This window comes from Triticum urartu, chromosome 5A (assembly GCF_056163025.1).
Source record: "Triticum urartu cultivar PI428250 chromosome 5A, HENAU_Tu73, whole genome shotgun sequence".
Classification (NCBI taxonomy): domain Eukaryota; kingdom Viridiplantae; phylum Streptophyta; class Magnoliopsida; order Poales; family Poaceae; genus Triticum; species Triticum urartu.
Window position 1 is genome coordinate 411130189 of NC_141877.1, and position 23614 is coordinate 411153802.

Here is a 23614-nt window from a genome sequence, read left to right on the forward strand (position 1 = left end):
CATGCATTTTGGCCTGCTAAAGGCCCATGGTTTCACCTGAGCCGTAACAGGCCAGTACAATATTCAGCCTATTAATGGCCCAATGCTACCTGGGCCAAACTAAGCGCTGGGTCGACAAAAGGCCCAACTAAAATATAGGCCAGTGTAGGTTTGGGCCTGGCACAATGTCTGAAGGCCCCAATCATTCGGGCCCAAGAAAGATGCAGGCCGGCCCAATTGTGGCCAGCTAAAAACCTGGCCCGTTAGAGTCGAATGTTTCGGTTCGGTCGACTACATCTGATTTTTTTCAGATAGCGAATGATGGAAGTAACTAGTAGGAATTAAGAACAAACCTACTCTATACAATAAAGAAATTACGACATAGTAACTAAGAATAAACCTACACTATATAATAAAGGATTTAAGGTATATTACATCCACCGGGCATCGAAGTTCGCCACCAGTGATCATAAAGTGCAACGAAGAAGCAGATTACAAAAATTGGGCACCATTGCAGCATAACAAAATAATACTGAACCGAGACCACTTCCAAGACAGTTCAATTAAGTTAGCCTTGCGGGGGAACTGCTGTGCAAGCTGCTGAGTAAGGCTGTGAGACCATCCTAGCATGTCGGTCATAGCTTGCAGGTGTAGCTGTTTAGCGATGAGGTTCTCATTGGTGTTGTCCACAATCTTTCTTAGAGATAGGACTTCAAGTCGAAGTTGAGTTGCAGAATGCCTTTCTGCTAGAACTTGGGACTAAAGAAGTCGAACTGATTCAGACAACGAATTCTGTGAGCTTGTCTGACTGTTAGTCTCAAGTAACTTGAACACTGCATCAAGACAAGACTTTGGGGTTGTCTCCCTATCTTCAAGATGTTTTGCCTTCTTTGCTGCAATATATGTTGGGTTTATCTCACAGCCTTCAGCAGACTTGTACATGCCATCAGGCATATCACCCTGAAACAAAGCAGAGAGATGACAGGTTTTGCATGTGTATAAACAAAGATGATAACTGTTCTATCAATTCTATCCAATTTCAAATTAGAAAATAAAGAGTAAGTTCAAAATAACAATAGCATAATTTGGCATTGTTCATAATGCGGGGAGCTTCACCACACTACTGGATTACCATGTCAACATAACAAGCATAGATGAAGGGCAAAGAAAATCATTGTATCTATTTTGGATAATGTGCATGGCATGTTGTTCATATCATCAGCCACATCAGTAAGATAAAACAGGAGATGACAAGGTGCAAACATGGGCTTCTTCACCACACACTGGATTATAGATCCACAAAAACAAGCATACATATAGGGAGTATTAAGTAATGTGCATGGTATGAATAAGGAATTTGGTTTTACAAGTAAAACATAGAACTTACGGTTCTTACGAACATGCATTTTGGTAGAAACAGCAAACTAAACAGCAGTAAACGATAGGGAGTATGAGCAAATTAAACAGCAGTTGAGGATAAAGGCTTTAGAAGGACTGACTTACATTAACAGTTAACACCGGCTTTATAATGGCCTTCTCCATGTCAAGGGAAGGATAACTCAAGAATTTCTGCACATAATCTTCTTCATAAGCATTGCCTGTACTCTACATTTTGTAGAGAGTAATTATAGATATGATAATACTGGAAGGGATAGAGGATAATGAAGATAAGATGCAGATTGATGCTACATAATCAATTACCAATCTCTGGAAGTACAAGCGTTACAGGACAAAATGTACTAACAAGAGCAATCGGCTACACTTCTGCACTGGCATTGTTTGTGTATTCTACTTGTTGGTAAGATTAAATATAGATCTGATCTTTTTTAGTAAATGCTGGCTGTCGGTGTCAAAACCGGCGGATCTCGGGTAAGGGGTCCGAAACTGTGCGTCTAGGCGGATGGTAACAGGAGACAAGGGACACAATGTTTTTACCTAGGTTCGGGCCCTCTCGATGGAGGTAAAACCCTACTCCTGCTTGATTAATATTGATGATATGGGTACTACAAGAGTAGATCTACCACGAGATCAAAGAGGCTAAATCCTAGAAGCTAGCCTATGGTATGATTGTTGTTCGTCCTATGGACTAAAACCCTCCGTTTTATATAGACATCGGAGAGGGCTAGGGTTACACAGAGTCGGTTACAATGGGAGGAGAACTACATATCTGTATTGCCAAGCTTGCCTTCCACACCAAGGAAAGTCCCATCCGGACACGGGACGAAGTCTTCAATCTTGTATCTTCATACTCCGAGAGTCCGGCCAAAGGTTATAGTCCGGCTATCCGGATACCCCCTAATCCAGGAATCCCTCAGTAGCCCCTGAACCAGACATCAATGACGACGAGTCCGGCGCGCAGATTTTCTTCGGCATTGCAAGGCGGGTTCCTCCTCCAAATACTTCATGGAAGATTTTGAACACAAGGATAGTGTCTGGCTCTGCAAAATAAGTTCCACATACTGTCGTAGAGAGAATAATATTTACACAAATCTAATCTGCTGACGTATTCCGTAGCGTGTCATCACGCCACAGCCAAGCCTTTATTTGAACCATTTTTACTGTCCCACCTCAGTGTGTTTTGCGAGGCGGTTTCCTTGGCACGTCTTGTCGAACCAGAGATCGTGTCCCCTTATCCCGGGATTCTCATCAATACGGGTGTGGGTAACCCAACCGCGCCATTGATTACGGCGCTTGGGAGATAAGCGAGTTTTACAAGGCTGGTGGGGACGCATAGTTTCGTCCGCCCATATAAGGCGATAAGGATCCACCTTTCCATCCATGCCTTCTTCCTCCTTTGCTCACCCATTTTCGCGCACTCAAGCTCCAGCGCCCAAGTCCGCACTCCCCACCTCAACCTTCTCCAGCCATGTCCGGAGCGGGAGGCAAGTGGATGGTCTCCTCCGTTACGGAGGGACACATCAAGAAGCTGAGGAAAGCCGGGTACTTGTTTGACGACATCGCGCACCGGCTCCCAGACGAGGGGCAGCACATCCCCACCCCCAGGCCCCATGAGAGGGTGGTGTTCCTCACCCATTTCCTCCGCGGACTAGGCTTCCCTCTCCACCCATTTGTCCAGGGACTCATGTTCTACTATGGCCTGGACTTCCACAATCTGGCCCCGAACTTCATCCTCAACATCTCGGCGTTCATCGTCGTGTGCGAGGCCTTCCTTTGCATCCAGCCCCACTTCGGCCTATGGCTGAAGACCTTCAATGTCAAGCCGAAGGTAGTGGGCGGCCGCCAGGCGGAGTGCGGAGGCGCCATGGTAGGCAAGATGCCCAACGTCATATGGCTCGAGGGCTCCTTCGTGGAGACCATAAAGGGGTGGCAATTGGGGTGGTTCTACATCCCCGAGCCGCGTGACCCTGAATGGGTCGCAGCCCCTAAGTTCCGATCCGGAATCCCTACGCGGCTCACCTCCTGGAAAGAGAAGGGTCTGCCGTGGGGTAAAAAAGGAGAGCTGACCGGACTCCAAACATGCGTCCAAAACCTAGTGAGCAAGAAGCTCAAACTTCTTAACGTAGTCCAGGTCATGCTCATCCGCCGGATCCTCCCGTGCCAACAACGGGATTTCAGCTTGTGGGAGTTCAACCCGGCCCAGCACCGAACTCTGAGCAGGCTCTTCGACACAACGTATGAAGATGCCTGGAAGGTGCTATTCAACGGCGTCGAGGCTCCCGCATCCGCTACCGAGGATCGCGGATTCATCGCGCAGCGTCAAGCCAACGCGGTAAGCTGTTTTTACCTCTTATAGGATATTTGTCTTTCATAGTTTGACTCTATGCGGGATCTAAGCCCCCATGCCTTTGACAGGACTGGCAGAGGATGGCCGAACAGATCAACTGTCCGGCTCCTTTGCCCGAAGACCCAACGGACGCCCGCTTGGCGGAGCTGCTGGTTCCGGCACCTTACGTGGTGCTGGAGAAGAAGGCCAAGAAGAAGGCCACGGGAACCCGGAAGAGTTCCCGGCGCCCGGTGGAGTCAGACTCATCGTCCGATAACTCCGAGGCGCACTCCTCCCACGAAGACGAGGATGAGGAAAGAGAGGTTTCTTCCCCAGCAGGGGGAGAAAAGAAAAGGAAGGCCGCCCCAACTGGGGAGGCTGGAGGGTCCAAGAAAGGGAGGACCCTACCTACGGACTACTCCACCAATGCCGACGACGGCGAAGAGGAGTGGCCGCTCAGGGCCAAGCCCCTGGCAAAATCGTAAGTATTCGGATACCTGAGTGACTCGTGGCATTCCTTTATAGCACAGCTTCTCCTGACGCCGAATATAATTATGCAGTCCGCCCAAAGCCCGGCTCGACGTGTCGTCGAGCGGCTCCCTAGATTCGTCGGATGTGAATAGTTTTTCACTTCTGACCGCTACCTCCCCCCGCCCTATGGACGACGCTGAGATGTTGTCCCAAAAGGTTCCAAGCCAGGAGGAGGTGGTCCTGGAGGCACCGCAAGGCGACCTCCCGGACTCCAGGTGCAAAGGGGAAACAACCCTCAAGGGCTCCAAGTCCGGCCCTGGGCCGGACACCGCACCGGAACCTTCAATGGTTCTGGAGTCCGGCAGGCGGCCCCCTAGTAAGAAGGGCAAGCCTACGATGCCGGTGACCTCCGTCCAACCGGAGGCACCGGATAATTTGTTGGAGCTGCTTAACGGTGCCTCCATCGACAAGGAGCACCGCACTATTATGAGTGCGGTGATCCAGAAGGTTCAGTCCGCCAAAAGCGGGCTGACTGAAGCCTGTGCCAGCCTGCTAACAGGCTTTGAGGTATGTGAAAAATATGTGAAAATATTACCGCATAGACAGTATCCCCTGATGCTCTGTTTGGTGTTCAGAAAGAAAAGCCGAATAGAGGATCTAACAACATTCGCAGGAGTCTAACATAATTAAGTCAATATGCGTATGCAGGCTTCGCTGCTGGCCTCTGCCGCACTGACTGCGGAGGTGGATGCGTTGAAGCAGAGCCTCAAGTGGTCCGAGCAAGAGCTCGGCCTTGCTAAAAAGGAGCTCAAGGAAAAAGAAGGTAAGTAATACCTTGTGGAGTATATTTAAAAAGATGCAGTTCCAAAAAATGATAGGATCGCTATTGGTGTCCTAGGGGCCACGACTGAAGTGGCGACCCTTAAGCAAGCGCTTTCCGAGGCCAAAAAGAAGGAGGCCACGGAGCGCACCGAGCGGGAGAAACATGAGGCGCGGGTTGGCGAGGTGCATCAAGAGCTCCAAGCTCTCATGAAAAAACATGAGAGTTTGGAGTTTGACTCAAAGACGTGAAAGTCCGAGCTCGCGGCGGCCCTTGAAAGTGCCAAGTCTGCCAAGACTGAAGCCCAGAAAGCACTCCAGGAAGTTGAGGCGATGAAGAAGATAGCGGCGGGAAAGGCATTCTTTATGCAAAGCAAGCACGTGAAAGTGAATTACTTGTTACTTCCCGAATCCAGAGCTCTCCAGGAGCATTCGCAGATTTGCCCCGTAGCGTGTCAGATGCCGCCGCCTTCTACCGGGCCGAGGAGGGAAGCTCGAAGGAGAAGGTGTTCTGGTCTAACTATGCTGAGGCCGGACACTCGGTGCCCTTGAGTGACCAGCTGAAGCAACTGGTCGAGCTCCATAAGGTGGCCGAACAGGCCATGAAGGGGCTTATAGTTCGGCTATGGCCTAGAGACGCCCTGCCTGGGAGCTACTTCGGGCTGGTGTGGCGGCTGGTGGATGCTTGTCCGTGGCTTGAAGTCGTCAAGCGCTACGTCTGCATCGAAGGTGCCCATAGGGCGCTTGCCCATGCTAAAGTGCACTAGGGGAAGATGGATGCGGAGAAGCTTGTGAAGGACGGGCCACCACAGGGCAAGGAGCATCGCCACCCCGAGATGTATTATGAGGGCGTCTTGAAGGGCGCCCGCCTTGTGGCGGACGAATGTTCCAAAGATGTAATATTTGAGTGAACTTGTTCGTTTTGTCCTGTGCGCTGAAAACTTGTTCATATGCGCTATGCAACGCTTGTTTTAATTTAAAATATTACCTTCTATGCGGCCATTTATCAAGTCTGAGAGATGGTGAGTCGTCGGCTTCTGCCCCCATGGCACGAGTGCTGGGGTGTTCGGGATAAACCGGAGCACTCTTTTTCCCATTCTTGGGTCCTTCGAGGGAGGTTCTCAGCACAACGAACAAGGCAATCGGACTATAATGCGTTATCACTCTCACTTAGCCAGAGAATTCTATAATTTTAAATTTCGGCGAAGCCCCTAGTGTTCGGAAGACCGAGTTCGGGGCGCTATACACGCCTAGACCGGACAAAGCCAACTCCTCGCTCTAAGCGGCATAAGTCTTTAGGGACTTGAAACCTCCCGAACAGCGACCATCTCTCACCCTATCATGACAGTCAGTTTTAGCTTTATCTACTGAGGTTCTTAGCCCAGCTCAACCGGGGCACAATCGCAGTAGTTCTCCCAGTGCTACCTTAGCCGATATAGCGGAACATAAGGTACCAAAACATGGGAGCCGGGCAAACCCAACTATTGACCAAAGAGATGATTCGGAGCTGATGCATATAATGCTATAAGTTCGGAGGGCCGCACTTTGTGAAAGTGTTCGGACTTCTCACGACGTATTATGGGGTGCTTGAGCCCCTGGCGTATGGACCGTACCTAAGTGTACGGGTGCTAAATGTCATAACTGAACATATGTATTGAAAAACAAATGAATAGAGAATGCAGTAATAAGCTGAAGCTAAGCATTCTTTATTTTAAAAGGCTGCTGTGAAAGCAGAACGATACAAATAGTGCGATAAGCAAGAGATGGGACTATTTGACATGTCCCCCTCCAGGGGCGAGCTGCGAGATGGTATGTAAGACAGGTATTTTGCTCGTTATAGAGACCACCTGGGAATTCGACGTAGCTTTCTGCCTCCTTGGTTGTTGCATCGTGTGTTCAGCGGTTGTACTGCCGGACAGGCCTTCCGAAGAGTGGAGTCCTGAAAGTAGGAAATAATGACAAAATTGGGAGCCCCTAGTGCGGTTGAGCCGCATTTTTGGGCGTGCCGTGGTCGTGCCGCTCCCCCTATGCCCATGGTATTTTCAGAGCGTAGTTATGTACACGTAGTACTGATTTCGTTGTTTCGCGAGGGCTGGGCTTGGGGCCATATTGCTACGCTTGCTCGGAACATGCCAGGCGGTCTTGTTGTAGGTTACTTCAGGCGCGCTTGACGGTGTCCGGACGTTTAATAGCCGGACTGGAGAATTGCCTTGAGAGGCTGCTTTGTACTTCCGCTGCGAGGGCCGCCGTGTGCTCCTCTGTTCAGAGAGAGCATTTGGTGTTTCCATTGACCGTAATGACTCTTCGAGGGCCTGGGATCTTGAGCTTGAGATATGCGTAGTGCGGCACCGCATTGAACTTTGCAAATGCGGTTCGTCCGAGCAGTGCATGATAGCCACTTCGGAACGGGACTATGTCAAAGATTAACTCCTCGCTTCGGAAATTATCCGGGGATCTGAAGACCACTTCAAGTGTAACTGAGCCTGTATAGTTGGCCTCTACACCTGGTATGACGCCTTTAAAGGTTGTTTTGTGGGTTTAATCCTTGAGGGTTCTATGCCCATTTTCCGCACTGTATCCTGATAAAGCAGGTTCAGGCTGCTGCAGCCATCCATAAGGACTCTAGTGAGGTGAAATACATCAATGATTGGGTCTAGAACCAATGCGGCGAATCCGCCATGGCGGATGCTAGTGGGGTCGTCCCTTCGATCAAAAGTGATCAGGCAGGAGGACCATGGGTTGAACTTTGGGGCGACTGGCTCCAACGCGTATACGTCCCTGAGTGCACGCTTCCGCTCCCTTTTGGGGATGTGGGTTGCGTATATCATGTTCACTGTCCGCACTTGTGGGGGGAAGCCCTTCTGTCCACTATTGTTTGGTGGCTGGGGCTGTTCGTCCTTGTCGCTGTGCAGCCCCTTGTCTCTGTTTTCGGCATTTAACTTGCCGGCTTGCTTGAACACCCAACAATCCCTGTTGGTGTGATTGGCTGGTTTTTCGGGGGTGCCATGTATCTTGTACGAGCGATCGAGTATACGGTCCAAACTGGACGGGCCCGGAGTGTTCCTCTTAAATGGCTTTTTCTGCTGACCGGGCTTAGAGCCTCTGAATCCGGCATTAACTGCCATATCTTCAGCATTGTCGCTGTTAATGCGGCGCCTGTGCTTGTTGCGACGTGACCTGTCATTGCTGTCCTTGGTATCTGAATTACGAGGGCTCTTGGTCATGTTATTGCTACGAGCCAGCCAGCTATCTTCTCCCGCGCAAAAGCGGGTCATGATTGTCCCGCGCAAATTCGGCTTTTCCTATCCAAGGTGCCGGGCAAGCCACTCGTCACGGATGTTATGCTTGAAGGCTGCTAGGGCCTCTACGTCCGGACAGTCGATGATTTGATTTTTCTTGGTTAGGAACTGTGTCCAGAATTGTCTGGCAGATTCTTCTGGCTGCTGAATTATGTGGCTCGAGTCATCAGCATCTGGTGGTCGCACATAAGTGCCCTGGAAATTGTCGAGGAATGCGGCTTCCATGTCCTCCGAACAACCAATTGATTTTGCTGGCAGGCTGTTAAGTCAATGCCGAGCTGGTCCTTTAAGCTTGAGTGGGAGGTATTTGATGGCATGTAGATCATTGCCATGGGCCATGTGGATATGAAGGAGATAGTCCTCGATCCATACCGCAGGATCTGTTGTGCCATCGTATGATTCAATGTTTAAAGGTTTGAAACCCTCTGGGAATTGATGATCCATTACTTCATCTGTGAAGCATAGTGGGTGTGTGGCGCCTCTGTACTGGGCTATATCACGACGTAGCTCAAATGAGCTTTGTCTGCTATGTTCGGCCCGGCCGGATTTACTGTATCCGGCGTGACGGTTATCGTCTCATGTCGTGGGGCGCCCGCGTGATCCGTAGATCGATCTTGTTTGCCTTGCCCTGTCTTCCAACATATCTCGCAAGTCTAGCACATTTCCCCGTGCCTTGGTATTTTTTGAGCGACGCCGGGGTGCGGCTTGAGTGGAGGGCCGGGAGGACTCTCTATCGCGGCCGTGAGGTGGCCGATCAGCCGCATCATGCGCTGGTGATGCAGGCTTAAGTGCTTCCTCCTCTAAACGGGGTAGCAACCTGCGCTTTGGGTAGCTCTTTGAGGGGCATTCGAGTTCATATTCCTCGGCCGCAAGGACTTCCGTCCATCTGTCGGCTAGCAAGTCTTGATCAGCTCTAAGCTGTTGCTGTTTTTTCTTAAGGCTACTCGCCGTGGCCATAAGCTTGCGCTTAAAGTGCTCTTGTTCGACGGGATCCTCAGGCATGACAAATTCATCGTCGCCGAGGCTTGCCTCGTCTTCGGAGGGAGGCATGTAATTATCATCCTCTTCTTCTCTATCTGCCGCTCTCTCAGGGGGGCTGGCTTCTCCATCCTCCTCTGCTGAATCTTGCTGGAGGGAATTGTCTTCGGCAATGTATGGGGTGTTATTATTTCCCGTGCCGGCATCACCGTTTTTGCTTTGGCGGGACTTAGAGTGGCGCCACTGACCGGCACTTGGGTTGGTTCTTGGAGGGGTCATCCCCCGTTGTTCCGTCGCCATTGCCTTCTTTGGGTGTATCCACCATATATATGTCATATGACGAGGTGGCTTTCCAGTGCCCTATAGGCGCTGGTTCATGTTCGTCTCCTACATCGTCGTCCATACCGTCAATTTCTTCGGAGTCGAAGTCAAGAATGTCGCTTAAATCATCGACAGTGGCTAAGAAGTGGGTGGTGCGTGGGCATTGAATTTCTTCGTCATCCGCATCCCAATCCTGTTGGCCATAGTCCGGCCAGGGCTCTCCTAACAAAGAGAGAGACCTTAGTGAATTCAGAATGTCGCCGAAGGGCGAGTGCTGAAAGATATCCGCGGCGGTGAATTCCATGATCGGTGCCCAATCGGATTCGATTGGCAGGGGCGCGGAAGGTTCGGAGTCCGGAAAAGAGTCCGGCACCTTGGAGTCACGGGCTTCGCAGAGGATGAGGCTGGTGTTCGACTCGATCGTCGTTGAGACTGTAGGCCCCGAGGCAGTGTCTAGCCACCCGTCCTCGATCGGCGCAGTTGGCTCCGAGCTAAGGGTCGGAGCTGATGCTGGCGCAGCCTCTAGGGTACTGTTCGGCGGCAGAGCTAGGTCATACCCATCGTCACAGCGCGGCGCGCCCGGCTGTCGCTCCAATCCGTCGAAGAGCAAGTCTCCGCGGATGTCGGCCATGTAGTTCACATCCATATCTGACCTGATGGCCAGGGGCGTAGCTTTGAATCTGCTCCAGATGGCCAAGCGAATTAGCTCGCAGTGCAAAGCCGCCGAACACGAAGATCTGTCCGGGGAGAAAGGTCTCACCCTGGACCGCATCGTTGTTGATGATCGGAGGAGCCATCGGTCCTAAAGGTGACGACACAGAGGAACTCTCAATGAAAGCACCAACGTCGGTGTCAAAACCGGCGGATCTCGGGTAAGGGGTTCCGAACTGTGCGTCTAGGTGGATGGTAACAAGAGACAAGGGACACAATGTTTTTACCTAGGTTCGGGCCCTCTCGATGGAGGTAAAACCCTACTCCTGCTTGATTAATATTGATGATATGGGTAGTACAAGAGTAGATCTACTACGAGATCAAAGAGGCTGAAGCTAGCCTATGGTATGATTGTTGTTTTTCCTATGGACTAAAACCCTCCGGTTTATATAGACACCGGAGAGGGCTAGGGTTACACAGAGTCGGTTACAATGGGAGGATATCTACATATCCGTATTGCCAAGCTTGCCTTCCACGCCAAGGAAAGTCCCATCCGGACACGGGACAAAGTCTTCAATCTTGTATCTTCATAGTCCGAGAGTCCGGCCAAAGGTTATAGTCTGGCTATCCGGACACCCCCTAATCCAGCACTCCCTCAGTGGGCGAGGGAGATAAGATGCATAATGCTACAAAATGACCCAATCCCTCTTCCCATAATACAAGAGTGTTTCGAACACTAGTGTACTTTAAAAAACGTTCTTATATTATGGGACGGAGGGAGTAGCTGTTAATGTAAGTAAAGTGATAGATCATGTTCAGTCCTTACAAGAGGACTGCAGAGCTAAACCTCTTCAAAAGCATTGGGTTGATTCTAAATTTATGTAAGAGTCCATACGGATCTTGTAATGTCCACCAAATGGACGATTATGAGGCTAACATGTGCAGTGATGCTACATAATCAAATAGGTATGAAAGTAAGTATGGTCATACAGGGCAAGAGGTACTCAAAAGTGCAATGCAGTGTGCAGTATAGTTGCGAGATTCTGTGGTCCCTTGAGAACGAATGTTGTTCTACTAGCAGTTTTCGTACAAGTGAGACATTAAGGCAAATGTGGAAATGTAGTTCAAATTGTGATGTGATATCATAGACAGTACATTACGCTGCAGCCGAGACCAATGTGTAACAAGATTATTCTAGTCACCGTCGGATAAATGTAGCACCGGAGACTTTACAGAAATTTTGCTCAGAGGCTTGCCGTCGAAGTGCGCTTGCCTCAGGTAGGAACGATACTTCATCAACGAGTGCCTGAAAAGTGCAACCAACCCTTGCTTGTCATCACAATCCAGTTTGCTCCTCGCCTATTTAAAAGAATGAAATCTTGTGTCTTCTGTCAGCAGAAACATATGCAGTAATGACCATCAATAACATTAGTACATTACTTACGCGTAAGTTGCGGAGGAAGACTGGAAATTGTACTGTGTCTGTGGTATAATCTTTCCATGAAGGAAAGATGCACACAAAGTTCCTGACAACAACATAAGCTTCGTCTTCTAAACTGCGAAGAAATGGAACAGGGGTCCTATTTGCTGCAATTGGGGCTCTCTCTAGTTCGAAAAGGGATTTGGCAACTAGATTTGGTGTACTCTTTGCTGGAATGGGGGTTTTGCGTTGTACAGCTAGTGCTATGTCAACTGGCATAATCATACTGTTTGCTGCAATTGGGGTTTGCTGAGTTGGGGCATCAGAAATGACCAGTGTAGTAGGGCTAGAGTCTGCTAGAGTTGGGGTATTTTGTGGGTCAAGTGATTTATTAGGTGCCACTACCTTTTCCAAATACTTTGCTTGTGCTCCTCCACGATCAGCAATCGCCCTCTTCCTTTTGAACGTCTGATACACAAGAACAACATTTGAATGGATAAATATGGTATGATGACAGATGGAATATGTACTAAAAATGGATAGGCAGGGCGTATTCACATACACAATGTGTAAACTAAGCTAATGGCAGTTCAACAAAGTAGAAGCAATGCAAAGCATCAGTTGTAAGATATGTCCGAGCAATGTAACCTTGGAAAGTTAGAGCAAGTACCTTGATGGGTGAATAAGATAGGGCATCTTCCTCTGACTCCTCCACTAGGGAGCTACATTGACTTAGGTCTCCCTCTAGCTCAGAATCACTGTTAGGATCATATTCTGAGCATGAATCTATAGGTCGAGAGCGTTTGCATTGCATCTAGACTTGATTTCAGTCCCTTAATGCCAAGTTTGACAGCCATGGCATTGTTCTGCTTTATTCTTTTCATGCGCTCAAGCCCATAATCATTATGATGTTGTTCAGAATCTGAGATTCATGAAAACATAAAAAGTAGTCAGATTATCTATGGAATGCATTGAGGATTCAACTCGGAGAGTGTCTCCCTATAAACCCCTGCATATGCAAAGTTCACCTCCCCAACCATGCTGACCAGACCACACACAGAAATACAAACCCCTTATGTCTCTGTAACAAGTAGGCACACATTTCAAAACTGAAGTGGCAACATTAGAATCATATGAAATTCGTATTTGAACAAATAAACTAAGCAATTATGAGTGGTGTAATGTTTAGCTTCATGGGTGGAGTGTTGGTAGTGCGACACGAAGCAAGTAGGCAGATTGTATCCCATGTAAAAGATCCAAACCTATGTAAAACAATGCAGTGTTAATTATCCACACATGATGGAAGAGATCACATAGAGAAATACAATTCACTCATGTCTACGGTTCCAGTATTTAGAAACAGGGTGGTCCACCCTAAAAGAATATTGACAACAAATATGACAAGGCAAGCATAGATGTAGTGAATCAGTCATTTACATGGGAGCTTACTAGGACAAGTATGCAGAATTGTAACTGCAGTAAGAGACCGTACAAAATCTGAATGAAGAAGTTTGTCTAGCACTTATTGTTTGTAACTAATCGACATGAATAATTGGATATTACATCGAATGAGTAAGAAAGACAAGTAAAACTGTCAACAAACCTGGCTTGCAGTAGTAATCTGGGTCAATGTCACTATGACGAACAATCCAAAATGACTAGTTTCTGTTTCGAGGGCCGGAATTTTGAAAACCCTGTGAACTTTAGAGGTACTAAAGATTACCGAAATACATCTGAACCATTAAGTGTAGGTAGCACTAAGCACACAACAAACCCTAATGACAGTCCTGCCTAATGTGTAATGAATCAATTAGAAAATGGGTGATGAGGAGTGGCTGCTGAGTGTTGAGGACATATCTCAGGATAAATCGGGTTGGCTTGGTGGGTGCTGCACGCCTGAGCCCTGAACGGACTGGGAAGGTAGGCACGGCGGCGTGCCCGGGCAGCGGTGACGTTGTTGGGCGAGTGGCTCCTGGCCTCCTGTTAGTCCGGCGTCTCCTCCTAGAGTCATGCCATCCGGGGACGGAAAGTCGCCAGCGAGGCAGGCGGCTGGGGGCGAGTAGAGAACGGAAGCGCGCAGTAGAACAGAGGGGAATCGGGGCCTGGGACGACCCAAAATCCCAGGGTGGGCTGGCCCACCGTGGGCACCCTGTTGAGATACACACCCGAGCGGCCAACATGCATTTTCGAAACTAATTTAGGAACATTTAGCTGACCAACTAAACAACTCTGTTTTAATAATATCAGATTCGTATTTGAACTACTAAGCTTGTTTAGCTTGATGGGTGGAGCAGTGTTATTATGACACGAAGCACGTATTCTGATTGTATACTGATCATAAAAGGGGGAAACTCTAAGCTTATTATTTTTAGCAAAAGAGGGTGTCCCCTCCGATTTCTATTAAAGAAACCACCACGGAACCAACATGATCAATTAAACCCTAAGCATGATCAATTAAACCGTATTATGGCTGTGCCATAGCAGATTTGAAGCTGCACACCGGAGAAATGATATTTAGCATCCATTGTTTGCTTCGAACTAAGAACAAAATTCTAAGACCTAAAAAGAAAGTAGAGTAACCAAGTTAAGATCTATTTTCTGGTTGAGATCAAAAAGTTGAGGAGATACGAATTAAATGAAATGCAGGGACTTACACTAGCTCTATATACAGGCTCACTGCAGCTCTGCTTGCGCTTGGGATGTTCCATGTACAAGTCCATGTTACCACTTGCTTGGATGTGCAGGCCTTGTGCTCCTTGCATCCCCCTCTACATTTTTGACATGGCGCATGGTTGATTAAATAAGAGGAATCGACCTTGATGTTGTACCGGAGGACAGATAATTACAAGGTTATACGGGTGTGCAGGATGTGTAACAGATCCTGTAGCGCCGTAATGCTTCACTAAAATTGGATTTGCTTGTTTCAGATGATATCTCTAGAAGAAATAAGAGTAAAAGTCAGAGTTGCATAGGCGTGTAAGCTAAGAGAGCAGTGAAAGGATATCCAAACATCGTCTAAACAGTGCACAAGGGAGTGATGTGTGGATACCTAGTTTGGGCCGGCATTTGGGCATGCTTGCCTAGCTAGAGTGCGGGTCACTTCAGAGCCGTCGAGGGTGATGCGCTGGTGTTGGCTGGTCGCGCACAGATGCAGATCTTGAGTGGCAGCGGAGCGCTACGATGCGGTGGACGAGACTGTTGGTGAAGCCCAAACGGCCTCGGGGGGAGGAGGTGCGACGATGTGCTCAGTGAAGTAGCCCCGGAGAGCTGGGAGACGGCGTCGGTGAAGCGCACCTGATGCGGTGGAACTCGGTGTCTGTGAGGCACGTCGGTTGCAGCGGCCGACGTTGTCGGTGGACCACCAGGTGTGGTGGACGAGGGCGTAGATGAGGTAGCTCCGGTGCGGTGGTGAAGCGTGAACATCGTCTTCGTCGTCCGGCACAGAGGTAGGGAATGGTGGGGGAAGAGACGAGACGCGGGGCGATTCGATGGTTGGCGGCTAATTAGGGATTCGAGCAATTTGGGCGCGGAAGGGGACGGTGGAGAAGAGAGATTTTGCAAGGCTGGAGTAGGGGCCGCCAGATATTTCAATCCGAAACGTGGAAGAGCGAACTTATATTGTCGTCATCCTTTTTTGGGGGGGAGGGGGGGTGGGTGGCGGGGTGCTACGCGTCCGTCCGACACACGCGACCACCCCGACAGGACTATGCTTTGGTGCCTTAAGGCACCTGCCTTTGTGTCCATGACATGTGGGCCCAACAGGTGGCTGGCTCACATATCAGTGACCCAAAGGCAATTGCCTTTAAGGAACCGAAGCACCGTCCACCCCGACACGACCTTGGTCTGCCTGGTGTGCCTACATTTGAGAATGCAAACGAATCTTCTTTCATTTGCAAACGAATCTGTATGTATTACCATGCCCGTGTTTTCCTTGCAATAATTAGTCATTCGAAATGAGATACTCCATCCGTTCACTTTTGTAAGTCGTTTCAGACAACTTAAAATGAACTGTTTTGCACATTGTCTGAAATGTCTTCAAGGTCATATAAAAGTGAATAGTGGGAGTACTATAAATTAATTAATGAGGAGTTATTTGAAAAAAATACCGAAACGGAACCCACGCTAACGTGGATTAGAGTGTGTGCCACATAATTAGTTATTTTAATTAGAGTGTGTGTCGCATAGTTAGTTATTTGAATTAGAGTGCGTGTCACGTAGCGATCTCCAATTCTAATGTGGATTTTGCATTTCACTGTATCCACGCTACTTTTTCATACAAATTCATATGTATATGATGAACAACATGGTAGTGACAAAACTTTTGGATGGATTCAAACATATGACCTACAAAATAGCACAACAAACTGAGTCAATGTCAACTTTTCAAAACTTATTACCCGTATGCCTGGTCCCCGGTTCAAATCTTACAATGTACACCGAATTGAAACATCGATATTAAGTCTCATACTATGTACATTCAAATGTAGTTTTTAGCCCCCCCCCCCCCCCGCGCAAACGCTACATACTTCCTGTATCGGTCAATCTTCCTCTCCGAACCACCTTAGGAAGCTATCGGTTTCCAACACACGTTCATTCTTTCTCTCCATGTTTCGATCTCTAAGTCTCTCAACTACACAACCCCTTTTTCCACTTTGTTAGCAAATGTATTTACCTCACACACCTGCCATTGCACCCCATGCCGAGCTCTCTCTCTCCCCCCCCTCTCCCTCTCACTCTCTTGTGCTAAATACATGCATTGCCTATCTAGCCCCCCTAACCTCTCGTGCGCACGCACACACATTGTATATCTTGGTCACTCCCTCGAGACTGTCTCACTCTTTCTTCTGCACGGCGGGCCACACTCGCTCAATCTCGCTCTTTTTATCTGAGTATCATTTAACATCGTTTTCTTTCACACACAAATGATATATCTCCCTGTTTGGGCCTCGATCGACACACTCTATACTCTCTCACGCAGATTGTCTATCTAGGTCAGTCCATCCAAGCCGCCGCCACTCTTTCGACCTCATGGTGGGCCACGCTCACTCAATCTCTCTCTCTCTCTCTCCGTATGTCTCGATTGACCTCGCTCTTTCTCGGACAAAAACGATATATCACCATGTTTGAGCCCAGTTCGACCTATTCACATTGTATACTCTCTCACGCACACCGTCTATCTAGGTCACTCTCTCCAACCCGTCTCACTCTTTCGATCGCACAGCGACCCTATGTGATCGGTTGACCTTGCTTCCTCCCACGCACAAAATATATCTACACGTCTGTGACTGGATCATCTCTCAAGCTCTATCTTACAGCCCTCACCCTTGCCAAAAAGATCAATCGGACAATATCTCTCTAGAGCATATATATTTGTTCAATGAATGTCGGACCACACTCACTTTGTCTCTCTATCTATATGTGTCTCGATTGACCTCGCTTTCTCACACCGTATCTTTCACGCATTAAAGCTACTACCTCTCCATCCCTCGCAAAGCCAGAGCTATTTACATTGCGAGGGGCACTCCAACCTTGGATTAATTTGTGTAGGCATTTATTCATGTTGGTTTAGATTATATTTTCGTAGCATTCGGCCCATAACTACTCCAAACATTGTTGCAACCCACGCAAATCCCCTAGTTGATTTCCCTCTGGCTCGGTCATCGCTCTCTCGCACGTCCTTTATCGCCTTCAATGTCGCACCATGGTATTATTGAAAAACTATGTTGTTCTCTTTAATTATTATAATAAGCTACAAAACTACACACCGATAGGCCACCTGGAATGGAACAAATTTCGACCCACAAATTAAAGTGCTACAAACTACACACCGAGGGGCCCACATGTCATGAAACAAATTTGGACCCATATACAAATTAAAAAAATAAAGGATGAGGATCGAACATGTGACCGGGCCTTCAAGCCGCATATTACTGGGCAACATACGTAGAACAGCAATGTTTGTTGTACCCCTTTGTTCACATAATGTTTTTATATTACCACATCTAATTAATGGATAACATGTAATATTATTTTTAGTACTATTCGCCTTCACTTACTGCTGGATTCCATGTGTGCTCTCTCTCTCTCCTCCCCATCTGCATTTAGACGCATGGGCAAATAGGAAGAACTCGCGGGCGATGTTGCCATTGACCATATCTGGACGCGTTCACAAGTCACGGCACAAGTTTCACGTACTAGCAGCACTAGTCTGTGTGTACGTGCAATGCACGTTAATTTGGAAGTATATTAAGTGCATGCGCATATTAACTACTAGGATATTATTTGCGTGTTGTCATGTTATTAGCACTATTTTTGGCATGAAATTAACTGCACGCTAAACGTGTTGAGCGCTCGACATTGAAGCAATCTAGGTCGTTGAATGACAAGGAATACATGTGGCTTGATGACGTTTTATATTTAATTTGATACGGCTCTAGCAGAACAATCAATCGATCAAACCATACATTTCGTTCAGTCTGACTCTGACTTTAAATAATACGAAGATCAATATAAAATAAACGGAAATGATAAACGTTCGGATTTTAAGCATGGCAATCCGAATGTTTTTCATGGCAAATTTAGATTACACGGCGGCGGCGGCGGCGTCTCGCGGTGGGAAGCGGCTCCTCTGTCGTGCTCTGTGTGTCGTCGGGCCACTAACCGACGGCGACCGTGGCGTCTTGCACCGTTGTTGGCGTATTCCTGGACGTTGGCCTAGCTTCAAGGAAGGCCAAAATGTTCTGGACTTCGGAGCGAGTCAACTGGCGGGAGGAGGCGATTGGCATTGGTGCAAGGAAGCAGTCGATGGTGGCCATCCATGCCGCTGAGGGGGGCACTGGCTCCCGTGCGCGGACAGGCGCTATCAACAGTGTGGCGGAGACATTCGTGTGCACGGGCACCAGCACGGGCGCACACGTCAGTGCACGCGCAGGCGCATGCGCTGGCAGGTGCACGGGCACCGGCACGGGCGTGCGTGTCAGTGCACGCGCAGGCGCATGTGCTGGCAGGTGCACGGGTGTGTGAAAGTTGGCGGGGACCTTGTGGAACCACGTGGGATCAAGCTCGGTGACAATGTGTGGCTCCCAACCCATCAATGCCACGGGGATGGGCGTTAGCGCAGTCGGGGCGACGGGAGCCGGAACGGGAGCGGGGACAGGCGCGACGTCTTCCCGCAAGGCCAGTTCAAGCTCGTCCCAAAGCGCCTTATGTTCTTGAGACTCCGGCGGGGTGTCTTCCTCAGCAAACTAGAACACTAAGGGCAGACCATCATGATGCGGCATGGCGTACATTTAGGTCAGGCTAGTTGGAGGTAGACGACAGGAGAATCGGAGAGGAAGAGAGAGGATTGTAGCGATACCGGGTAGTGCGGGGTTGATTTTAACCTGCGGTGCCGGCGACATTAAAAGTGGGAGCAGTTGGGATGACAGTGGGCGGCGGAGCCTGGTCAAAGGGCTCGCCTCCCGGTAAGCCTGCGTAGCGTTCTGCTCGCACGCCTCCCTGACAGCCGGCACAACGGTCTGCTCGCACGCCTCCCGTCGACTCACACGCTTGCTCGGACGGCACCTGCCGATTAGAAGTGGGGACTCATGGCGGCACGTAAAGGCCCATGGTTTCTATAGTGAAAGCGTTCGCCTTAACGTGACAGGTCTTTGTTCCAAAATACCTTGGCTCTTCATTTGTGCAACTTTCCATAAGCAACTTGTCTCAAATTGAAGAAAAAACTTACCAAGTAATATTTGTTCCATATCACGTGACCATGCTTAGTTTCAAGAATTTATGCTCACTTTTGGATTTTCTAAAATTTAAGATCCAGGATTCGAAACAATATCATAACCTGCATCATGCAATAATTTTCAAGCCGCACATCTCTCCTCTTGTATTTCTTAAGAAAGAATTTGGTCAAACATTTTGCTTAGTTAGACTTAAGACATGTTATATATGCAAAGTAAAAGGATAATCCCTCCGTACTAGTGCATTGCCTGATATATTAACTCAAGTACTAGGCACGAACAAACGGGCTCAATTATGTGCTCATCCTGGTGTAGTAGTATTAGTACTAGGCAATGCAGTTGACGGGTGACCTTGACGAGCGGCGACCGAGGGAATTGAACCATGCTCGGCACGGTAGGTAACGTTGTCTAGTTACTAAAGCATCCCTCCATTGTTCATCGGTAGTCATTATGGACCGGGGACATGAGGGGAATTTCCTAGGGCTGGAATTCTGGCCGCCAGATATTTCGACTTGAAACGCTGAGGCTCAACTGGTTGGGGTTGCCTAATGTGTGTACCATGCACGCCACGGAAGGACATGAGCCCGTTTTTTTAGGATCAACACGAGCCAAGGTCTGGCTGGTACGCTGTTGGGTCCTACCATTCGAGAATATGAAAGGAACCTTTTAAATTGCCGAACGAATCTATGTGTATTACAATATCCATATTTTCCTTGCAAATACTAATCTCAACGTGGTAATTGATTTATGACGAGTTGTTGAATGAGAGTGAGTTTGTGATATAGTGATCTCAACGTGGATTTCACATTTCATGGTATCCCTAGTAAGTTTTCCAATGCAAATATAAATTTAAAAGATGAACAATATGGAGGTGAGAAAACTTTGTGTGTATCAAGCATATGACCACACACACACACAGACACACACGCACGAACACAACAACAATCCAATATGTATAGTGCATCTATTTTTCCAAACCATGCATGTATGACACGAATTGAAAAATACTCCTTCTATTGCTAAATATTAGTATTTTAGAGAGTTCAACAAGTGACTACATACGGAGCAAAATGAGTGAATCTAGACTCTAAAATATGTCTATATACATCCGTATGTGCCAGTCCATTTGGAGCCTCTAAAAAGACTAATATTTAGGAACGAAGGGAGTAAAATGTAAGACATCCATGGTCCTCAGTTCAATATTTAAAATGAACATGAAATTGAAACATGAATATTAAGTCTAGTACTACAGTACATGCAAATGTTGTGTTTAGGCGGAGCTATCATTGTCGGGGGTCAACCCCTCGACCTTAGATAAAGTTGTGGAGCTCTGTTTAGGGTTGTTTGGATTATATTTGTCCCCACCCTCCCAACCACCGATTCGTTGTGCACCCCACCACTCCTCCCCGGGAGAATATCATGTGCCCCCATACCTTAGATTCTATATGCCGATACGAGTTGCTTGGAGCTTTTAGATCTGAGATATAGCAGCTCACATGATGTGTCTTAATATTTTTGTAGGAAACCTTGATGAGTTTGAGAATTGCACACAATTTGTACAAAAACTACTTAGATGCCCTTTGATCCCATATCCAATGACCTCGAAGCTCGTATCACCGTAGCATCTAAGATGAAGGAGGACATCATATTTTCCTGTATGTAAGAATATCATGTGCTACCACACCTTAGATGCTTTGGTGATACAAGCTCTTCGGAGGCGTTGGATTTGTGACCCAACACCTCCTCGGTGGTTAAAATGGTTTTTTGTAGAAAAGCCCCAAAAGAGTTCGTCCACTGCTTACAAGCACAAAGACTGCTCAGATGCCATTGGATCTCAGATCAAACGACCTCCAAGCTTGTATCACCGTAGCATCCAAGCTGCGATAGCACCTTATGTTTTCTCGCACAGGAGAGTATGAGGTGCTCCCGCACCATAGATTCTATGGTGATACGAGTTCACTGAGATCTAACGGCCCACAGTAGGAGGTTTGAATGTTTTTGAAATATAGGGATGATAGAGTTTGGGAAATGTGCAGAAAATACAAGTACTACGCATGTGCCATCACTACTAGAATCAGCTAGTTTGCCATCTGCCAGTTCTTTGCCGTCCGCTAGCGGACGGAAAAGATTCTTTGCTGTCGGCTAGCGGACGGCAAAGAGGGAGGGGCCACACTGACGAGCTGCAAAAAAAAACCTAACGGGCCCCCTCAGCTCTTTGCCATCAGCTTCCAAAAAGCAGACGGCAAAGAACTGGCTGATGGCAAAGACCAAGTTTGCCATCAGCCAGTTCTTTGCCGTCTGCTAGCGGACAGCAAAGATTCTTTGTTGTCGGCTAGCGGACGGCAAAGAGGGAGGGGCCCCACTGACGAGCTGCAAAAAAAAAACCTAACGGGCCCCCTCTTTGCCGTCCGCTAGCGGACGGCAAAGAGCAAGAAGGCGGACGGCAAAGGGTGGCGGACGGCGAAGAGGGATGCCCCACGTAACGTTAACGGAGCTGCGCCCCACCCCCCTCTCTCTCTCTTTCTCTCCCACCTCCACCGCCCCGTCGCACCACGCCCCGCCGTCGCCCCAGCGCCCCCCGGCCGCCGCCCCAGCGCCCCCCGCCGCTGCCCCGGCGCCCCCCCGCCCCGTCGCCCCCGCCGTCCCCACCGCCCTGCCGTCTGGGCGCCGCCACGCCCCGGCACCTCCGCGCCCCGCCGCCCCAGGCCGCCCCGCCCCCCTCCTCCGCCGCCCCAGGCCGCCCCGCCCCGCTCCTCCGCCGCCCCAGGCCGCACCGCCCCCCTCCTCCACCCTGCAGGTGATCTTCTTCCTTTTTTTCCTTTTTTCTGTTTTTTTAGTTTTAGGTTTATGTTTATTTTAGATTTAGTTTTAGTTTTAGGATTAGTTTTAGGTTTATAGGTTTAGTTTTAGTTTAGTTTTAGGTTTAGATTTAGTTTTTTCCTTTTTCTGTTTTTTTAGTTTTAGTTTTAGGTTTAGTTTAGTTTTAGGAAAGAAGAAAAAGAGAAAAAGAGGAGATCAGCAGAAGAAGAAGAAGAAGAGGAGGAGGAGAAGAAAAAAGAAGAAGAGGAAGAAGAAGAATAAAGAGGAGAGGAGGAGAAGAAGAGGAGGAAAAAGGAAAGGAGGAGGAAGAAGAAGAAAAAAGAGGAGAGGAGGAGAAGAAGAAGAGGAAAAAGGAAAGGAGGAGGAAGAAGAAGAAGAAGAAGAAGAAGAAGAAGAAGAAGAAGAAGAAGGAAAAAGGAAGAAAAGGAAAAAGAGGAAGAAGAAGAAAAGGAAAAAAACCCGACCCGACACGGTACCCTGACCCCGACCCGGCAACCCGACACGACACCCCGACCCCGAGACCCCGACCCCGACCCCGAGACCCCGACCCCGACACCCCGACTCCGACCCCGACACCCTCACCCCGACACCCCGACCCCGACCCCGACACCCCGACCCCCCAAGCCTGACCCGACACCCCGACCCCGACCCCGACACCCCGACCCCCCGAGCCTGACCCGACACCCCGACCCCGAGCCTGACCCGACACCCTGACCCCGACACCACACCCCGACCCCGAAACAACACCCCGACACCGACACGGCACTACCCCGACATCGACACGACACCTCGACCCCCCGACCCCGAAACAGCACCCCGACCCCGACACGGCACCCCGACACCGACAGGACACCCCGACCACTGACACCTCCCGAAAAGGTGTTCTTTGGCCTTCCAGAGGCCGACGGGGTCATATATTTGTGAATTATTAGTTAGGTCATATATTTTTCGATTTTGTTATGAAAAACATCATATATAATTGTGTTGATCGTGTAGTTTTAAATGTGCAGTTGTTTCATCGCTGCGAGGTTTGGTGTTCGATGACCTCGCCGTGCGTTTGACGAGCTCTGCCCCTTCGTTCGTGGGTGAGCACAAATGACAAGTCCTCCTCCCCCATTAATTATTTGATCTATTCCGATGAAACTTGATAGCTAGCTATATATGTGTCTTGAATCATCAGTATGCGTAACCAATATGTGTCTCCCGTTCGAAAGCGTCATAGTTATAAATATGCATGCATTTGCATATTTATAACCTTGATTCTTTCGAATTGTCCAACGCTATCCATGGACAGCCCAAGTATGTGTAGATTGGGTTCGTTTTCCCATATGCTTTGCTCCGGATCTGACGCATATATTTCGTCAGTGCCTCCCCTGTTGTTCTCCGGGTACACATCCTCTCT